General features: G+C 27.4%; 2 protein-coding genes across 5 annotated transcripts in view; one reads left to right on the top strand and one right to left on the bottom strand.

The window, feature by feature from the left end:
- Positions 1-22848, top strand: part of LOC118443107 (B9 domain-containing protein 1) — a 117931-nt gene that overhangs the window by 68432 nt on the left and 26651 nt on the right. The gene's annotated exons all lie outside the window — the stretch shown is intronic.
- Positions 3158-22848, bottom strand: part of AstA-R1 (allatostatin A receptor 1) — a 45579-nt gene continuing 25888 nt past the window's right edge. For both annotated transcript variants that reach the window (XM_035869585.2, XM_035869587.2), the window contains exon 6: positions 3158-4199. The gene's annotated coding sequence lies outside the window, so the exon portion shown is untranslated. The remainder of the gene's footprint in view (positions 4200-22848) is intronic.

The raw sequence follows: 22848 nt of genomic DNA, 5'->3' as shown, positions 1-22848 counted from the left end.
AAGAATAATTTAATATAACAGTTAATCTTAAAGTAAATCTAACTCTATTGAAAAAGTTATGACAATGAATAAATTAAAAATAACAAACGATTAAAAGAAACGTTTTTACGTAAATTTAATATAATTCTTATGAAATTCTTTCGTAAAACTTTCGTTGAGTTGACCGTCATACTTTTTTTTGCCTTCTTCTTCCTCTCCGTTGCTCCGACGACGACGCAATTACTAGTGCATACGTGATGATGTGAACCCCTTTAAGTTGCAAGGTTGGCCCATATTCTCTCTTTTCTGTTTTCGCGCCACTATACTCAGATTTACCACTGACCTAAGAGGGCAAGATTGAAAAAGAGAGAGGAAGAGATATGTTTCGGAAGTTGACCTCATTCGAGATTGAACGTAAAAATACTTTCAAAGAAGTGTTTCCTACGTAAATTATATAGCTATAAAAATATATATATACATATATATATATATATTTATTAAAATTTTTCAATATATTATATTGAATGACAGTCTATTTATGGAGGCAAATTACATTTATTATATTTTATATAATATTATTTATTTATTATATAATATGTAATAATTTTAAATACTTCATAAACTCTTATTATAAATTCAAACTTAATATTATTTTTATATTCAAAAATCAAATTCATTAAATATGTATTAGAAGTATCACCCTATAAAGTGACGCAATCATGATATTTCTTTGACTTTTCTAAACAATGGACTGTTCGCGGTACAGGTCACGCTTGTTTATGCACTCATCCGATTCTCGAAACTCTCGCTACATTTCTTTGTATTTTTTAACTGTTTCAAATATATTACATTTTTTTGTTTACTTACTTACATTACTTTAATTGTGCCTTCATTTATCGCCATCATAATTTATTAAAATTAATCAAGACTAAATATACTATTATCAATTAATTCTTTTTTATGACACAATATAATATAATCATCTTACTACAATTATTCTTTATGTATGTGTGTGTATGTATATGTGTGTGTGTAATTATTTTTTATAATAAATAAATTTAAAATTCGATCTATAACTTATAAACATATAATTTAATAAACATAAAATGAATCCGATTATTATAATCATAATTAGTTAATTAAAATTCAATTGAAAATGTCACTTAAAAATAATTAATGTTAATGTTTGGCAATTTTATCAAGTATTTTTTAATGATTTATAGACTTTTTTAGAATGGACATTATAAGGCACACATGATCTTACTAAAATTGATTATCAATTCCGAGAAAAAAAAAAAGAAAAGAAGGTATAATAGTTACGTAGGCGTGGTAACTTCCAATTTTATTTTATGTTAATGCAAGTGCGAAAAAAAGTCAGCAAGTACATAAGGAGATAGGCACGTACACTACGTGATTTTATTTATGCATAAACCACTCGGTTGGATAGGCGATCCATAAACCTCCGTTTCATGGGTTCATTCAAACCTCTTCCGCTCCAAAAACGCTTTTGCTTCCTCTTCTCTGAACATACATTGTTGTTTCTCTTAAGGATAAGGTTCATAGTCGTTATTAGCGTTCAAGAAACGATGCGCTTCTCAAGTGTAACTTCGATACTAGTGCAAGCGTAAATGATTATTCATGCTAACATAGCAAGTATCACTTACCTTATCGAATTCGAAGGATCTATGAAAGTAATAATTTACAGTCGGTTTCATCGATTATTTTCTATGACAAATAAACAAGAAGATATTTAAAGGCAAACGTGCGTATTTACAACGTTTTATTAACAATCTCGAGAGAAACGGAATTTCTTTTTTTTTCTTTTCTTTTCTTTTTTGTTTTCCTTTGTTTATTCATTTCTTTTCTTCTTCGATCGTTTCTTTCTCTTATCTCTCCTTTTATTTTATTGTATATGTCATCAAAAGTCAAGAAAAAAACTCATAAATGAAAGTTTGCGGTGTACGATATGAAGATATCGATATTTACGACGTAGCGATGGTGCCCTCATAAAACTTAAGTCCTTTTAATTTTATGTGACATCGTAAAAGCACACTTTAATCCTTTCGACGAGGAGAGAGAAGCTACATCGGCCGACAGATGCCCATTTGAAGGATCAAAATTGTTATCTCTTTTTTAACTGTAACTCTTGTTTTGCTTCTCCAAAAGGGTGAAATTTTACATACAATCTAGAAAATATATGTTACTTTCCTAGTTTTCATTAATTTGAATAAGATGAATGAAAATCATTCAGAAAAGGTATAAAAACAAAAACTCAACTCTCGATTGTTTTTTGTTTTTTCAAAGTCACGATTCATTAATAATAATTTTCAAAGAAATAATATAACAAACCGAGAATAGTTTAATCTGTCAAGAAAAAGAGAGAGAGAAAGAAAGCAAGAGAGAGAGAGAGAGAGAGAGAGAGAGAGAGAGAGAGAAAGAGAGAGATAAAAATTGAAATTTTATTTTCACTTTAAAATATTAAAATATCAAATCATTTTAATTTAAATTTTGTACATATTGTATATATATTTTTAAATCTATAATCTCAAATCTATTTTAATTTAAATCACGTAATATTTAAAATTTATAGTATTAAATCCATATTTTAATATAAATTGTGTTTATATGTATGTATTTATTTAAATTCCATGGATGACTGGCTTTTACTAGAAATTATTAAAATCATTATTCAAAATCAAATTCCAACAAAAGGTATAAAAGAAGAGAAAAGATATAATAAATAAAAGAAAAAAAATCTCGAGCTTCGTTTTTCCGGAACATTAATTTTCTCAAAAGAGCAACTAATTCGTTTGTTAACAATATATCCTTTATTTCGCTTTCTCGCTAGCATAGTTTCATTAGGGAAAAAGCTCTTATCTCTCTGTTTCATCAACGAAATTATAGCTAATTAACGATCGATTTTGTTCCCAAAAAGACACGTTCTTCGAATCATCGACGAGATTCTCCTCTTCATTTATCACGATAAAATCGTAAACGTTCCTTTTAAAATCTCATTTTCGAAAATCCTATTGAAGAAATAATGTAGAGATTGATAATCCATTTTTATAAATAAAACGAACGTAATTCTCGGTTATAATCTTAATTATAAAAAATCATTTAATTACGAATTATTATATATTGACAGAAATTTTATTTCTCTTCATTAATAATACACTATACAATCGTCGTCGATCGATTTTCTTTTAATTGATTCTTCCATTAACCTTACGATAAAATATTAGAGTTTTTCGAAAAGGAAACGACTTAAACTTTTTTTTTTATTCATCCGCGTTCGTCCATAGTTTTGGTCGTCTTCTTTTCGTGTACACACACAGTTTATTTATTTTAAACGATAAATAAATTAGATATATATATATATATATATATATATATATAATTTTATCGAAAGCTCGTTCAGTTAGCTCGTTTACAATCAGTCAATGTTATTAATAATAGTGTAATAATTAAAAGGGCTCATTTAATTAACACGTCTCGAAATCTTAATAATCTTCGATAATATCGTAAATGTAATTATCTTATCTTATCTTAATTTAACAATTTACCTTTTTCTCCATCTTTTCCTTTCTTTCCTTTTTTTACAAGAGATATTTACATTTTTAAACAATATTAATTTTTAAACGGCGGAAGGATTTCGTGTCGCTAACTGTATTTCGATGGATCTGGTAAAGTTTTATCATTAAGCTTATTAGTCTTATTTAAAATTATACTATATGTTTTTATTATTTATCTCACTCTTGCATGTACAACTTCATTGACTATAGTATCTTGAATTTCGCTGTTTTTATTTATTTAAAAAAAAAAAATAAATAAATAAAAAAAAGCCGAAACATTACAAAGTTTCGATTCATTATTTAAATGGAAATATTTTTAATTCATATTCTTTCATATGTATATAGTATACGTATTTTACACTTCTATATTTAATTTGCGACACCTTTAGTAACTTCGTTAGTCGAATTGAGCGTCATGAAATCATTCCACTCGTATAATACATTCCTTTTGTACAACGTCAAAACACAACCATCAAATATATTCTTTGTTTTATGTGTGTATGTTTGTTGTTTATGACTGGTTGGGTAGATGTGCGTATGTGTAGATGTGTAATTCTTTCTAATTCCATTTTCTTCAATTACACAGAAATATTCAATACCCATTCTATTCAGGATCAACAATCACATCGATGAACGTGGATGTAATACCTGTAACATTAAAAGAATGAACATAAATTTCGTGAGAAGAACAATCGAATACTATAAGTATAAAACGATCATCATCATTCTTATCCGAAACAAGCTGAATTATTTCGGAAAAAAATGTACATGATATATCGTCGCGAGATAAAATATTATGACTACGACCGCACTATTTTTTTTTTTTTTTTTTTTTTTTTCTATAGCGAGCTATATAACAGTTATTATCCATGAGTTACGTAAATTTATCGGTATTATCATAACGATAAAATATAAGAAAAGTTCTTTTTTCAATATTTGTTTCAATTGATTTATTACCTTGAAAAAAAATACCTTCTTATTATTTACTACGATGGGAAAGGATTTTTTTTTTTTATATGTACCTTTCATATCACAGAACATCATATAAAATATTATCTGAAATAATGCGAATGCTTGATGTATTACTTCGAAAAAAAAAATAGATACAAAAATATTTTTTTTTCTTTTTCTTTTTCTTTTTAATCATTGTTACCCATCACGCTTGATGGAAATATATATATATATATATATATATATATATATATATATATATATATTTATACTAAACTAAGGAGAATATCAGTAGCGGTAAATGTATCGACTTAACAATGCCATCTGTTATTTCTTGATTTTGGAGATAGATGGGCAGGATAAAATTACATACTATAACATAGCTGCTATATTAGAGTATATTAGGAAGACAAAGGTACATGAGAGACAAGGAGATCCTTTGTCAAACGCATGACCCAGCCAGTCACTAAGAAAAAAGATCCATAAGTTTAGTCGAACTGAAAATTGATCTTCTCTTCTGACACGAATTGAATGACTAAGAGCTCGTTCACAAGACACCAAATCAGTTAAAAAAAAAAAAAGAAAATAAAAAACGCACGCGTATATCAGAAGAGAAAAGTAAAAATTTTAAGTGATAAAATTATTTAATCGGCCATTATAAAAATTGTCAATGTGTGAATAAATTAAGAACGCATAAATTCAATCTAACAAAAACTTCAAATAAAAAAAATAATATATATCCAACGATTAAATTTAGTAGTAAAATTAAATAATCTTAATTTTCAAACAACACTGATCGTTATTCTCTTATAATAAAAGAGAAAAATTTTGCTACGGATATCGTTTTTATAATCAAAATTCTTCTCTTTTATAAACAACGAGCATAAGCCGAACTTCGAAGTTCCTCTTTAAGAAGCAGTTCTGTCCAGTACAGAGATATGCCGAATGAAGAGAGAACAATTTTTCCGTCGTCGATGAAAAGATTGTGAAAAAATCTTACATACCAGCACTTTCTGCCGTTTGTACGATGCCAGCTCGATATTTTCCAATAACGTTCGATCCTCGAAATGTTCTCCAAGGAAAAGAAAAAGAAAAAACGAGAGAAACTGAATAAAATTCATTCTCGCAGGATATGATTACCTTTATTCCACTACTACCCACTTCCTCCCACCTACTATCTCCTACTTCTGGTATATTTTTATCGACTGTATAGATTTCCGTTTCAGTTTTATGGATCATACCTCGTCTAGTTTTTGGGATAAAACTCGAAATTTATCGAGATATTATTTGGATCGGGATGGATTTCAAATTGAATCAAGTGATTACATATATCGCGTTCATCGAAACGAAATTAATTGAAATAAAATGACTGTATGTATGTTCATTTAAATATTGTCCTAAAATATTTGATATATAATAAATTTGCAATTTTTATTTGATAATTTATGAATAATGGAGAGAAAGAGTAAGATAAAAATTAAAAAAGAAAAGAAAAATAGAGTTGATGCGCGAGTAGAAGTATTTAAATAGATTCTAGTAATGGGAATACGAATCAATAAGTAAAGAGAGTAAATACAAAAAGAAAGAGTGAGAAAAGGTTGAGTAATAAAAGAATAAAAAGTAGTAGTATCCATTGAAAGAGGTTCATTTCTATTGTACTTCTTTGACTTCACATTCTTGCACTAGTATCACAATCGTATTGTATTTTTGAACATTTTAAAAGTATTCGAAAAAGAATTCGCAGAAACATCTGATCAATTTTATTGCCAAGAAAAAATTTATCCCTTTAAATCCATCCATTATAATATCTAAACGAATTCTTTTTATATTCCAACGATGACAAAATTAAAGTACGATGAAATGATTGTTCGATTGATTATTATAGTTGACACAGCATTTTTTCAAGCAAATTTAACAAGGAACGGTACAATATACATACATACATATGTTGATGTACGTCATTCGGCTAACAAATTAAAGAATAAATAATTCAGTAAAAATACGCACTAAATCTATACTATGCATATATATATAATGAATTTATGATCGCACTTTAATACCAGCAGTAAAACTTTAACTTCATTACGTTCAGTCACAAGCTAAGATCGTTTCCTTTGAATAAATATAATAAACAAACGTAATAAATTTAAAATTGAATAACAAGAAACGTAACCGGAGTTTAACAATACTTTACTTCCAAAAACTCAACTACTGACGGGAAAATTTCTATAATTTCTCATTAAGCGTGATTATTAAAACTTGTCCTTACTGAAGTAACAATGAAGAACTTTTTCCTGATGTTCCATATAACTTAAAAAAGTCGTCACTTGTTAATGAACGTTTTTTTTTCAGATTTTTATTACCAACAAAACATAAATGTTTCTCAAATTATGTTTCTTCAATGTGGACAAAACGTTTCTATAAGTTGTTATTTGAGAAAAACATTTTGGAACATGTAACAACAAAAGGAAAAAGTAACTTCCTTATTGTTATTTTAGTAGGGATAAGGCTTTAAGTTGAGATTCTAATAATAAATCAAACACGTACAGATTTCGTTTGCAAAATCAATTTATCTCCGATCTTTCTTTCTCTTTAGCAAATTTTCGCTTCTATTATAACAATATTTTTCAATGTTTCCTCTGTTATTACATTATCACAGAGGTAATATTACGATATTATTACCTCTTATCCATACATGGAGAATTTATACATATATATTGTTCATATAAATAATAATATCTGAAATCGCTGAATCAATAGAAATATTCTATAAATGCTGATCAAATAATAGTAGTAGAAAAATTATTTTTTCATCGATGAAATATATACACGCCTGTGCTTTAATAAGGGAAAATTTCTAATCCAGAAGTTTTGATTTTAATTTGATTTTAATAAAATTTTGTAATATACAGGATCCATCAATTATGCAAACAACAATTTTATCTCGGAAAAAATCCTTTTAAGAAAATAATATTGTTACATACCTTAAAATTATTAGAACATTTTGTCTTTCCAATTTAAATAATTGACTGTACGATTATAAAAACAAAAAACAAATCTTTTTGTAAAAATTGAATTTAATTTGAAAAATTATTGAATTACGAAAGGGAAATATGAACAAACATTTAGACATGTTAATATATAGAATGTATAATATATAGAATTGTTAATAATTGTTAATATATAAGACAATCAAATTTTTCTTATTAAAGAGCAATACATATGGAAAAAAAAATGAATTTAAATGGATCTTAAAAATTTATTTCTTATACAAAAAAAAACAATTATTTAACTGTATAATTTTAATTTAATTTGATTTAATTATACTTTATCTAAAATTAAAGAATTTTAATTTTGAATTAATAATCGTTGATGCGCAGATTATGACAAATACGATAATTTCACAGTGTGATTTGATTTAAAGCCACGAGCAGTGTGACGATATTTCATTACATGTGTCAAAGACCTTTAATTGCTTGTTAAAGAGATGTAAGATGTTTACCTATATGCGTATAACAAATGAAGCACAATTAAAATAGTATGTGTAGGAGTGACCCAGTTAGTTTCACCCAGCAATCGATAACGAACGGATTAGCAATTATTAGCAATTTAAATTTACATTGCTAATGTTCCTACACATTTTACTTTCAAAACACAAAATTAATATTATTGTTAACCTTTCCTTTTATGCTACGTTTTGATTACCATCTAATTAATTTTTTCAAAAAGTTTAATGTTTAATTTCAATTCCGTTCACACATTAATTAATCATCGTTTACTCGTATCGAACTTCCTTGCTTTGGTACTGGATTCGAATCTAGACGTGTGCATCTTTAATTAATGGGAAAGTATACGACATCACCCAAAGTACATCGTTAGTATAGAGTCTCACAAGATCATTTACATAATAAAGTGATCAACATTATCAAATCAAACAAATAGGATTTGTAAAAAAAAAAAAATAGTAAGGATGACTGTCAAACTTTTCTACAAATGACTAATTATGTTACAAATGTCTAATTATATTATATATGCTACATAATAGTACAAATAAAATATTTTCATTTTTAAACAAAGATGTTCTTCGATTAAATCGCTTCGGCTATTTCGCTAATGTTTAAGTAAAAAAAGGGTTTATTAGTAATTAAATACCAATTTGAACATTCTCAAGCGAACAATACAATATAACTTTTCTGCGATGGCAAACAGTCAGTAAAATTTGTTCAGCCAATTTATTGCTATAATTAAAAAAGTTTTACACGTATATATATATATATATATATATATATATATATATATATATACATACATATATATTTGAATCATGATCCAAAATGCAAAATTTCGAACAGACGTAAAGCAAAGCAACAATTTTTCCGATAGTGATTGCATAATACACTTTTTACGATCATATTTAAAGTATGATTAGCGAAAGAACGAACGAGTAAGAAGATTAACAAAAAAGATTGGATAGAATAAAAAAGAACAAAAGCAGAACAAAAAATAAAAAAAAAAATTATGATATCATGAATATAGAAAATTTTTATTTTTTTTTTTTTATTAGTACAAAGCGATTCTTACCTTCTATGTATTAATATGTAAGTATCGGAAGCATCGGAATTTAGTATTTAAAAAAAAAATAAAAGCAGAAAAAGATCTTAAAAGATGAAGATCTAAAATGACAGGAAGTAATGAATTTCATTCATAGAAAGGTGTTTAAGGTTAATGATGGAAATTATATGTTTGATCCCCGTTTTCAAACGTCGATCAATAGCGAAAACTACGAGGCACCACAGTCTTATGCACAACAAGAATTTTCCATTAAGTAAAACGAAGTCAATATTCGACTTGTCTCGACTACCACCCACCCGCAATTTTCGAAGAAACTTTTTTTACCCCTCAACGTTAATTTCTACTGCGAATTCGTTTAGTCCGTCTCGTTCTTCTCTCAAAAACTGACGGCTTTTACTAGCGTTCGTTCCTTTTACTCTCTTTCTCTCTCTCTCTCTCTCTCTCTCTCTCTCTCTCTCTCTCTTTCTCTCTCTCTCTCTCTCTCTCTCTCTCTCTCTGTTATCTATTTCATCCTGTTTTTGTCCAATCTGTCTGTCTGTTTCTCTCTTCCTGTTTGTTTATCCTTTCCTTTTTTTTCTCTCTGTCTGTGTATGTCACTTTTTATCTTCCATTTTTGCTTTTCTCTGTACTACATTGATTACTTACTTACAATAAATAACCTTTTCAAACCTCAAACACAAGAAAAATACACAAAATAAAATAAATTCAACATAGCAAACTTTAATAGCCAAGTTCTAGTAGCGTCGGTGTCACACGAAAATTTCCTAATTAGCGTTTGCCTAAGTGGCTTTCCACGAATTCAGGCGCGAGCGAAGCGTTCTTTCGAAGTTGGAGTGGAAAGACAAAAAAAAAAAAAGAAAGAGGAAAGAAAAATGGAACGAGTGGAAAATCAAAACGGTACGAAAAGAAAATAAAACAAAGAAAGATTTGCTTGACATAATTAAAAAGCCTGGAAAAGGGTCATTGGAGACACTAAATTAGATTAGATACTTTTCGTGTCCAATTATATTTCGTGAATCTTAATTACGACTATAGTTTTAGGAAAAAAAGGAAAGACTATTGTTAGTGTTGATGTCTCAAGCGTTTAAAAGATAAACATGTAATAAATTTCTCCTCGTGTTATTGCCTTTAAGAATTTCTGTTCTATATAATATATGTAAATCTATTTGTGTATTTTAGAAATAGATCCAATTAATGAAAATCAATAAACATTGCTAATTGATATAATGTCTATCTACACATACAGATTGTTTCGAATGAGTTATTTCTATCGAGTTTCTGATAATAAATCTGTCTGTAAATCTATTTATGTATTTTATAAATGGATCCAAGCATCTGTATAATACGAAAATCGATAAATATTTTTCATTAATATATGTATATTTATTTTTTTAATATAAAAAATAAAAAAAATATTATAAAATAAATAATGAAAAGCTATTAAAGAAATGTATATTTATAATATACTTAGGTATAATATGTATGAATATATATACACAAATTTTTTTATTAATATTTACTATTCATTATTTCTATTCTTAATAATATAATTGGTATTGTTATTTACCTTAAAAGATACTTCCTATTTATCTCTTATATTTCTCTCTGTGTATCACTGTCATTATGTATATAATACGACAAACTCGTACACGTACATATACACGTAATTTTCGAGATAGTTCCTGCCAACTCGGGTTCGATGCAATAGCTGCAATCTGTTCTTCGATCTCTAGCACTCTCGTTAGTAGCCACTTTCGCACGATCATATGAAAACATCCTCGATATCATAGACATATATGCATATATATTCATGTATACGTATGTTCTCAATAGGAATACATGTGTGTCTGTGTGTGTGTGTGTGTGTGTGTGTATGTGCTTCTGTTTTTACGAAATGGTGCAAACCTATGAGACGCCAATCAGCGTTACATTTTCAAACTATCAATTCGAGCTAAACGACTCGTCAACGTTCGTTAGAAATCAACGCGAATGTTATAGGTACTTTACATATTTATATTCAACCATTTAAAAATAGGTCTTTAAGATTTAATGCGGATATTTAAACGACGTATTTTATGTCCTACAGAATCTCTTTTAAAAAATTTTAAAAAGATCTTTTTTAAAATCTTCATTTTTAAGAATATATGTTATCGTGTGTATATTTTTTCAAACTATACTATTCTAAGATATATTTAGAATTATAAATTAAGAAATAAAGAAATTTTATACTAACGGTAATATCAAATTAAACACAAAGTATATACATCAATAAAAGGAACCATTCTTTTACTTAAACGTCAACGCAAAGTGTTCGAGAACAAACAAAATTAATCTTCTTAATCATAATGATCGATCGATCATATGATCGACGTTTGCTAACAACTAAACATAAAAGTTCTATTCGAACGAATTAATTGATGAAATCATTGTCAATATCGTCGATCGATTATGTAAAGTTAAGTTATTATCTCTATTAAAAAAAAAAAAAAAAAAAAAAAGAAAGAAAACTTATTAGATTATGAAAAAAAAGGAAAATTTATTAGATTATGAATTATATTGGAATATTTTATGTAAATTTAGGAGAATTAAGCGAAGAAGAAACGTTCTTGTGTACCAAAGAATGGATAAAGAATATATGAAAGAAATGTGAGTACCCCGAAGGGATCTTTAATGATATCGTATATCGTATTCCATTCAATATCGTCCTTTCAGTTTACTAGAAAAGACACTTCGAATTTTATGATTGCTTTCTTTAGAATGCGCGGAGACTATCTATTTCAATAGGATGCATTGAGTTGTAAACGCGAATAAAGTCTGGTATTATATCATAAGAAAAATTTTTAAAAGAAACTTTTGTACATATATCTTTTTCTTCTTTGAAAGACTTATTTACACTTGCATGAATCTTGATATGGATATGATTAGATCGAATAAATCATATTCTATAATATATAAATATAATACACATTAAATAATATATTATGATTTCATATGCTCATATAAAATCATCTTAATAAAATTTTGTTCCTTTATTTTTGAGATTAACAAAATGTAACTACCTTAAGATTTTATATTATAACGAATGGTATGATCGTTAGGCAAAGAAAATGAGAGCAAAAGAGAAAAACAGAGTGAAACAAAGAGAAAATAATAATACGCATTAGAATTCTCGAGGAACTACGAGTTCATACGGACACGCACATGCATCAGTAGGAAAATTCATTTCACATAGTCCTTATATCTCTGCAACTTACTCTAGTCCTTATATCTTTACAACTGCTTTACTAGTAATTAAAATTATAAGAAAGTATATTAAATTAACCACATTATACAAGCTTTCTGATAAAAAAAAATGATATAATAATTGAAACTGTGTTTAAATAAATCCATGCAATTGAACTCATGTTCAATGTGAATGAAATAAAATTTTAGAATTTTTGTTGATGCAATAAGAATTCTGATGATATAATAATTAAAATCGATTTAAATAACTCTATGCAATTAAACTTATGTTGAAATAAAATTTTTGAATTTCGACATAAAATGCGATCATTCGTTATTTTTCAAGTACACGTCCCATATCCTCGCATCAAAAGTTTAATGAATATAGTCGAGTTGTAATAAATAAATATATTCTTGGATATAACTGTTAATGTACATATTATACTATTATTATATTTTAGAGTCGACAGCAATGAGGCTATCTCTACGTTTTAACGTTTTATGTAGATGTTTGAAGGAAATTAGAAAAAGAAATGATTTTTGATTGTACTTGGAGTGCGATTGGATTGTTAATATCGAAATTATTTAAATAATTTCATATGTTATCCCTCGTACGGAATGACTGCACTGCAATTACGACTAAAAAATAAAAGGAAAGGGTCATAATTCGTTTGATCTACGAGCATCTTGAATTTGTTGTTCAGTTTCAGATATATATTTAAGATAAACTAAAAATTTACGGATATATTTATAACATAAATAAATCTTGATCATGGGCTCTTTTTTTAATTTTGATTAGTAATTGATGTTCAAGCAAAATTATAAAGAATTTTCTTTTTATTTAATTTAATTCTAGCATCCAACAGTAATCGGACTCATTCGCCAAAAACCCAAATTTCAAATGAATTTTTTAAAGAAACGGCATAGCTAAATTCGTACGTCTAATATATTACTGATATATTACGTCTCTTTTTATTCGAAAATAAAAATTTCAAATTCAGAAGTTTAAATGTTCATTTTTCATTAAAAACAAATTCAAACAAAACACGGTCTTATTCGAAACAATAAGGAGGAAACTAATAAAATACTATATATATATATATAGAGAGAGAGAGAGAGAGAGAGAGAGAGAAAGAGAGAGAGAGAGAGAGAGAGAGAGAGAGAAAGAGAGAGAGAGAGAGAGAGAGAGAGAAAGAGAGAGAGAGAGAGAGAGAGAAAGAAAATCAAATCTGATTTTTTTCTTCGTTACTCTATACGTTCTTGAAAATAAGACTTTTCGAGCAGCCAAAATAGAATATTTAATTATACAAAAATTTGCATACTTATTTTAATAAAAATATTCGTGATTGTTTTCATTGTTCGTTTGTTAAAAATTAGTTTCCGAATAGCTCAAAGTCTGAATCTAATTTGAATAGTATATACAGAAACTTAGGAAATAAATAAAGAGGAAGAATGTATAGGTTGCTTAGAGAAGAATATTACAGCATAAGGAAAGTTTATTTTTATATCAAAAAAAATAGAAAATAGTAAAAGTCCATTCTTCAGAAGATTATCATAATGTACATTCCTTAGTATTATACAGTCTCATAATATTATAATGATATCATTTAAATAGCAGTCAGAATAAATCCTTTTCCTTTAAGATTCAGGTTTTTAATTTATACTAAATCGATAATTTTTATATTTTCATATATTTTGATAAGGACAACCAACGACCAAATGACAATGACAATTAATAATCACTTGACTAAACCCGTTAGATTATTATTAACTGTTCGCAGAAAATCTATTTCCTTATCTATTTGTAAATAAGAGAGAAGATGAGAAAGAGAGAGAAAGAGAGAGATAGAGAAAGAGAGAGAGAGGGATAGAAACTGACGGAGAGTGGGAAGGAGAGAGAGAAAATGTTATCAATTCTATTTGTTACGACCTTCATCGTTTACCTTAAAAGTCGATATGTATATTCCAGTTCAGTTTCAGTTCAGCCTCCGTTCCATCGACGTAATTTACATTAAAGGAGTTATCTCAAGTTCGATAAATTTGCAAACGCGGAGTCTAAGCAGAATTTGATGTAAGAAAATCGAAGCTCTTTTTCGTTATCGAATAATTTATTATCGAGAGGTTAAGAACGAAGAGATCTCGGAGAGAAACAAATAGTGAAACAAAAGTGCAAATTAGAATTACGTAGACGTGTAAGTCCAACTACATATATAATACTATAAGTCCCAATAACATATTTAAAGTCTATACTAAAGTCCCATAAAATAATACATCAATATGTGAAATTTATACTGTTTATATATAATACAGTTATATTACATAATCTACATAATTTATATTTTTTTACTCAAAAAATTTAGATTATCGAAGATTAATAAATATAATATTACTTTCAATATTTTCAATATTTAATTATATCATTCTGACCAAGAACCAAAGAAAAAAAGATTTTTCCTTATATTTAACAACAAATTTGTAAAATTGATATTTGTAGATTTGATACAGAATATTTTAATATAAATTTAAAAAGATGCATAATTCGTAAAAGAATGTCTCTCATTAAACGAACATTTTTGTAAGAACGAATATGTCCATCATTCTTACTTTCAATAAGTACAAATTCACAATTCATCCCCTAGATGTTTTCTCACGATAAAACAAAGATTAAGAAAGCTAGGGCAGGTAATGGAGAAATTCAAACTTCCGAAACATGAACTAAAGCTAGATACCTAGCTATTCTTCGAAATGTTTCTTCTTTTTTTCTACTTTCTGATTAAGAAACCACCAGTGTTTTCAGCGAGCGAGGTATTATCACGTCGAGAAGAAAAGAAAAGAGAATATATACGAAAGTATATACAGGGTGTATCAGGTTTAAACGATCAAACTTCACCAGTATTTTCTATAAGTAGAAATAAGAAAAAGAATTATTATATAAATACAGTTTATATAATAATATATTAATTAATAAATAATACATTAATATACATATAAATATATATATATATATGTGTATGTAATAATACTGAAATTTCATCGTTTAAGCCTGGAACATCTTGTATATATTTATGTACCTATGTAATAGGTATATAGGAAAATGTACACATGTAATATTTATACAGAAATTATATGTGAACATGTGTGTATCTCAGTTCTTCTAAAATAAAGAAAATCTCAAATCGAAATACTAGAAAAGAAAAGAAAAGAAAGAAAAGATAAAGAAGCGAAAAGAAGAGACAAAGAGATTAAATTAATGAGAGAAGTTAATGGATCGTGAAACCTATTTTTAAAAAGAGATAATAGTGAAGGAAAATTTCGTTTTGTCGACGTTTAAAAATAATAAAATATCCGTTATTTATAATTGATAATTTCAAAATGTTCGTCTTTGGAAATGGCAAAAAGATGACTTATTACTCATTAATATTAGATTAATGGATTAATTAGTCAATAAATGTAGATACTCGATCTCGTCGATGCAATTTTAAACTTTATTAAAAATACATCAAAGAAAGAAAAAGTAAATAATCAAGTATGCAAAATCTATTTTGCATAAAAGAAAATGAAAAAACCAGTATAATGTTTGACTTAGGGAAATAAATCTTTTTTGCAAAAACGTGACCGAGAAAAATATTAGCTCCCAATTCCATGGAAATCATGAAAATCCATATTCGCGAAAATATACTGAAATTTATCTACAAACTAACAAACGTGGATATATCTTCGTGCATACATATGAAATTCGTGATTTAGAAAAATATGAATACTTGTAGACATTAAACGTTTATAATAATATCTCATAATGTCGCATTTATAAAGCTACGCCATTTATGAATATTTATAAGACGAAAGTATTTTTTCTTATATTTTTTATGTTTACCTCGGATTAAAAATCGCTTTATTGACTAATAACAAAAGAGAAAGAAAGAAAAAAAGAGAGAGAGAGAGAGAGAGAGAGAGAACTTTTCTTTGACGAAACATTATATTCATTCTTTAATAATTAAATAATTCGTGTTGATATCTTAAGGCACTCGAACTTTAATTTTATTTCTTTCAAAGTTAAGAGGTATCATTTTTCTTCGCATCACTTTAATATATTTCATCTGATATAATTTTCCCATTAGCATGAAGAACTCGCTATGACTAATTAAAGTGTTATTTCACGGATAAAACGTAACATAAGAAAAAGGATCCGACGTGTTTTGATACCTAAATTAATTTAATTGAAATATTTAATTTTTATATTTAAATTTGAAAAATAAAAGACAAATATTTTCGAATGCGTGTTTCGTAATGACAACAGAAACGATACGATCGATACCCCTCGAATCGAGGTGTTATATTATACTGAGATATTTTTCCACCGATATTGTTATATTTTTTAGAATACGAAAGTATCACATTAAAATATTCGATGATTCGATATTAAAGCTTAAAGAAAGTGGCAGTCCGAATATCGATTAAAGTCATCAAATTTATTAAACGCTAAAAATAAAAACAAACGAAAGCGTTTGAACAATTAAAAATATAAAAACGATTCTATTTAATCGGCCTTCATAAATACATTCCAGGATTATACTTATTCTCAACAACATAATGATGAACTTGTTTGTTTTTTCTTATTTCTTTTCTTTCTCTCTCTCTCTCTCTCTCTCTCTCTCCCTCTCTCTCTCTCTCTCTCTCTCTCTTACTTTCTTTCTCGTTCTTTTTATTACTATAACATCATAATTAGTACTCGAATTTAATGAAACATAAATATTCACTGCATTTCTATTACAAAATATACCATATTCTTTTTATTTAATTTTTGAAAATTTTGTGTTTATTCGTTCCAAAACAATTTACTTTTTTGTATCATTTACATATCATATACAAAATTATATATCAAATAATAACTTGCTCGTAGAGTCAAAACTCACAGCTAATTAATAAACCCAAAGTTAAATATAGAATTAATATACAACAACGTAGAATAACAGTGAAAATGTTTAGTTTTCATTTCGACTATTTAAAAGGATATTAATGAAACAGACATGAAGATTGTGTTTATATTTTCTGCAACAGTTTCGTTTACAACTCAAATGATGACGAATTCGTCAAAAAAAGAGAGAGATATAGAAAGAGAGAGACAGAGAGACAGAGAGAGAGAGAGAGAGAAAGAGAGAGAGAGAGAGACAGACAGAAAGAGGGACGAATGACGAAAACGAAATAAAATAAGATAGCAAACTTTTAAGATAAAAATTATTTCTATATCTACGATTGTTTTTCAGGATAAAAATTCTTAACAAAATTAAGAAGTTAAGTTCTTAACTTAACAAAGTTGATGAAAAATGATCAATACTTAAAAAAAATTATTACTCTCAAATAAAATGATCGAATGCAATATAGAATGAAATATTTCGAGAAAACGATCAATATTTTTTAAGTACATAACAGTAATTACAGTTCGATTGACAGTATTCAATATCGATCGCTAATAAAACAACGACCAAAAAGAAACAGTTACATCGAATTGTAGTCGAGGAACAATCGTTTTGACAAAAGACTATTATTGCCAGATTTGAATCGGACATTGATATAACCGATCATCGTTTTATTACTGAAATTTTTTCTCAAGTTCAGCCATCGAATTCTATTAAAATCGAGGTAGACAGAGTGACGGGAATGAGTGATCCATCATTTCTAAATGTTATTGGCAATATATCGCCGATCTGTTTGCGGAAAAATGAAAGAAAATAAAAAAGATATAATCTCAAAATATCTCTTCAGTAATTCAGCGAAATATCTTTTCTTCGACTAAAGTATCTACTAAACAGGAACGTGCCACGTATCAATACTTTTTAATATGCTTTCATTATCAATCAACGAACATGTTAAAAGCTATAAAAGCTTTTAAAATTATTCCTTTTCTATATTACTTTCTTATCTCATTTATAAAGAAAAAAGAAAAGAAAAAAATTTCATTTAACGAAAATGTCTTTTAATAAACTTCTGTTCTTTTAGTTAAAAAGTACAAATGATTTTGAAAGTTCCTTATCGAACTATCATCATTACCAGCGTCCGTTTCAAATTAATTCTATTCTATATCTATAATTCTCTCTATATTAAAAAAAGAGAAAAATACTTTCTAAAGTTTAATCATATAGCGATGACAATATTACTGTCGTTCAATTAACTCGATAATCCTCACAAAATGGATTATACGTACTTAATCGAATTTCAAGGGAACGAAATATATCTCGCATTGGGTCAGTGGACTATCATTAGATTAATAATACTTTTCTAACTCGCGTATAGGGGAGAGATGCTCGGCTTACCTCGAATTACCCCAAATCCATTTGGGTCTTGTTAACGTTCGCGTTAATTATCAAACCGAGTAAACCTGTTAAATGCCTTTAATACTGATAACGATTTGTCCTTATTCGATATTATTTCCAATATCAAATAATAAATATCCCCATTATCTATGATTATATGAAAAACGTTTTATGGCGAAGTTATAGTATTTTAAAGAATAGATATGATTATAGGAAAAATTATTTTCGAGGTTACTTTTTAAAAGACTTTTAAATCATCAATGTTTTTTTATATGAATGGACTCATACATTTTATTGTATATTCTAAATAAAATGAATTAAATTTTTCAGTAGATTTACAACGATGTACCGTACAGTTTACCTGATCCCAAGATATTAACATTTTGTTTACACGTTCTGAAGTTATTTTATTCAAAATAATGGCCATTGATACAAGCAACATTTTCATTTGCGAAAATAATTTTACCAAAATGTAAAACAATGTAATAATGAAAAAGTTTTATCTCTTTTTAATTTACGATCTAAAAATTTTTGCTTATAGGCGAGGTAAATAATAATTAATATGACGCTAAGTAATCTTTTTGACTTAAGAAACGTCTAAAAACTATGGCTTTTATTGTATTTATCAAAGTTATGATCATATTCAACAAAGTCGAAACAAAGAGAGAAGAAAACAAGATATACGCGCAGAAGACGAAAGATTCTCCAGCGAGTTCGACGTTTTATATTTAAAAATTTTCGAAATATAAAAAGTTTTCTTCTTCTTGAAAAGCTCGTTATTCTTTTTCGAGATAAGTAAAGATGAGTAAGTCAAGGATTCTTTGTATCTTTGTTCTAGATCTTTGTGTATCTGTATTTCCATTTTTTCCTTTTTACCTATTCGAACAAATGTAAATAATACAAACGTATTATAACAGATAAATATTATCATTTGTTTTTATTTGTGAATTTTAAACAAAGTATAAAAATCAAATCTGTGTGTGTGTGTGTGTGTGTGTGTGTGTGTGTGTGTGTGTCGCAGAAAGAGAAATGATTTGTAACAAAAGAAAAAACAACATAAATGAAGAGATAATGCCAAAGCTTTTTCGCATGACAGAAATCTATAGAAAAATATCTTGTTCTTTCCAGTTGGAATAACAAAGAGATTTTCTCATCGTGAAGTTAGCCACGAATTCGTGGGCGTTCCACAAAAATAACGATAAAGCGACGGAGCATGAAGTTCGTCGTAGAAATGTCGAGGATATCTTCGACTACCAATGGAAGGTTCTCTCATCTATTGGAACCGATAAACTATGAGAATAAAAAGATATACAAAATAAAAAAAAGAGAAAGAAGAGAAAGAGATGACCTCTAATAAATGCTTAACTATTGTCATTTTTCTCGCACAGAGAAACTTTACGTACGAAAGAAAAGAAAGTGAGAAAAATTCAAAACGAAGAATCGAATAATTTGTTTGTAAAAATTGTAAAATAACTTATTAAATTTGTTTTTTGCTTTTAATCTTCTTTCTTAATGTGGTATCGAAAGGCGAGAGAAGAAAAATAATATAATGTACTAAAGTAAATAATATATTAATAATATAATAATATAATAATAATAATAATAATAATAATAATAATAATAATAATAATAATGTAAAGTAAATAATATAATATAAATTACTTTCGGTCTGTTCTATTTCGTTCTAATGATTTAATTAAAATATTAATTTTAAATTAATAGACATAAATGTATATATTAACCAATACAAATGGATTATAGATAGATAACAAATATTTCATTGTCATTATTAAAAAATAAAAATCAAATGATTATACTTGAAACAAAAATTAAGAAGACAATATAAATAAAAATATAAAATCAGACTTTTCCACGTGATAAAAATTAATTAATAAATCAAAATTTTAATTAACATAATAGATTTATAATACTTACGCATGCTTGTATATACACATGTCTTATCTAATTTAAATTGAAAAAATGAAAGACTTCTATGATTATTCCAACGTGTTATCATCTAATACGAAGATAAAAATCTAATGGATAAAAATCTCCCATAGAAATCGTTGAACCGTATCATTTCTACTCTTTGCCAAGTTGCCAAATTCGAAGCGTCTTACGACATAGTCAGAACTTTATTGCAGGATGAAAATGTTATCACGGAAGCTGGCACCGTTAGTGACAACTCGATGGGCTTGTGTTTCTCTTCCAAAATTGCTCTAGATTCGATGAGAATATTGAACGCTTGGAAACTTATATGATCGATATCATTGGAACAATTCCACTTCTACTATTCTATACTTAAATAATATAAACGAGGAATATTTCATATAATACTCGTGTTATATAATACGAATGTTATACGAAAATATTCATTTTATATTATTATTAATTTCTGAAATAATATTCTCTGCATCTTCTTTCATATCATAACGAATGATAAGAAGATTATTCTCCGAGAGATATATTAGGTTTTAATTCACCTGTCCAATTAATTAAAACGAATATATGTTAAAAAATATCCGTGTACTTAGAAAATTACTTATCGTTCCAAGAAAATCCTGGGAATTTTTTTTCTTTTTTTTTCTTTTTTTTTTTTTTTTTTTTTTTTTTTTAAGGAAAACAAACATCTATTTATTGAATTAATGACCGAATGAAAGAGAATAATTTGAACTGAGTTCGAGATAATAAAAATTGTGTTTTACGGTGACAACATAAAACCGTTCCTATATATTTTAGACTCTTATAAATAGACGATACTGATATTGGCGCCATAGGAAAGCAGGAATAACCGAAAGATGTGGCAATTGCACAGCATGGCGTCTATTTATTTCTATCACCACTCAGCATGACTCTTAACTACTTCGTTAACTTTCTGCGGAAAGATCAAAAAGGGAGATAGACTTTGTGACTCAGCGAAAAATCATTAAACCTTTTGACGGAATATATTTCTTCTGACTAAAAATATTCGATCAAATAGAATGGAAAGGAATTCTAATTTATAAGAAATGACATTTAGATATATATATATATATATATATATATATATATATATATACATAAGCATAAAACATTTTAAATGGGGATATCATTCATGAGTCACGTATTATTTTGTAAAATCTCGATGTTTTCATCAACATTGAAAATCGTCCGACAAAGGGGAACATGATTGATAGATCTTATGAATGGGGATCGCTAAAAACGTATCTGGCGTTTAAAAAAAAAAATGTAAGGAAGAAAAAAAGAAAACGGGGGAGAACTGAAAAAGAGAGAAATAGGTCACCTTTTTAAAATGATCTATTATTTATTAACAGATTTTAAGCACAGACTTTTACGATGAAGCCATTTCATTTTCCTCGTTAGTAATAAAAAAAAAAAAATACTTGATCAATAAAAGTTGAAAAATTAACTTCGACAGAATTATTAGTAATTATTAATTTTCACAGTGATAGTGATTTAGTAAGAGTAAGATACATAAGTATACAACTAATACTTTCTATAACGCGACGGTACATACTATGTCAGTCATTGTTTCGAGTTTGCCATGACCTTTGAGAATTTTTTCTTTCTTTCTTTTTCTCTTTCATTCAGGAAGCATTCTTCATTAGAGCAATTCTTCCTTGGTCTTAGACTCTCCTCCGCGAAACTCGAGGCCTTTCTTAACGGAAGTATCAAAAGTAGGCTTTCAGAGATCACTGGATTCCTCGTTGTCCTATTTCTTATGCTCTCTTTTTTATGTTCAACTTAACTCCCTTGTCTTTGGTATCTCCATCATCCCCTCTGTCTCTTTCTCTTTTCTCTTTGTCAATCTAATCGCACGACGATACTTATGTCTATCTATCCAAGAATAATCTTCTCGTTTCAACGTGTCCTCTTCAATGCGTTTTATTCCATATTCACTGATAAATTGTACCAGTTGCCTTTCAGGCATCTCTTCTAACCCAGTTTTTAAAAAATAAATCAAAAGCTAGATAAAATTTGTGACTAAAAGTATAAGAATCATGAATATACACTTTTCTTGATCTCTTAGAAATATAATAATCCTTTCTTTGATCGAATCGTTAGAAGATAAGTTAAAATATAGATAGATATTACACATTAATAGTTCTTTCTTAATAAGAAGTTGAGATCACAAAAACGATGATGTTCCCATTATGATGTCCGAGATATATTTTCCTTTTATGACACGAATAAAATGATATCTTTATTTCAAGAGAAACATTCAACACTGGATATTTCTC

This window comes from Vespa mandarinia, chromosome 4, assembly GCF_050613455.1.
Source record: "Vespa mandarinia isolate Hongniang chromosome 4, ASM5061345v1, whole genome shotgun sequence".
In the NCBI taxonomy this organism is placed as follows: Eukaryota; Metazoa; Arthropoda; class Insecta; order Hymenoptera; family Vespidae; genus Vespa; species Vespa mandarinia.
Note: the sequence above shows the minus strand (reverse complement) of the source record. Positions and strands in the feature narration are given on the sequence as shown.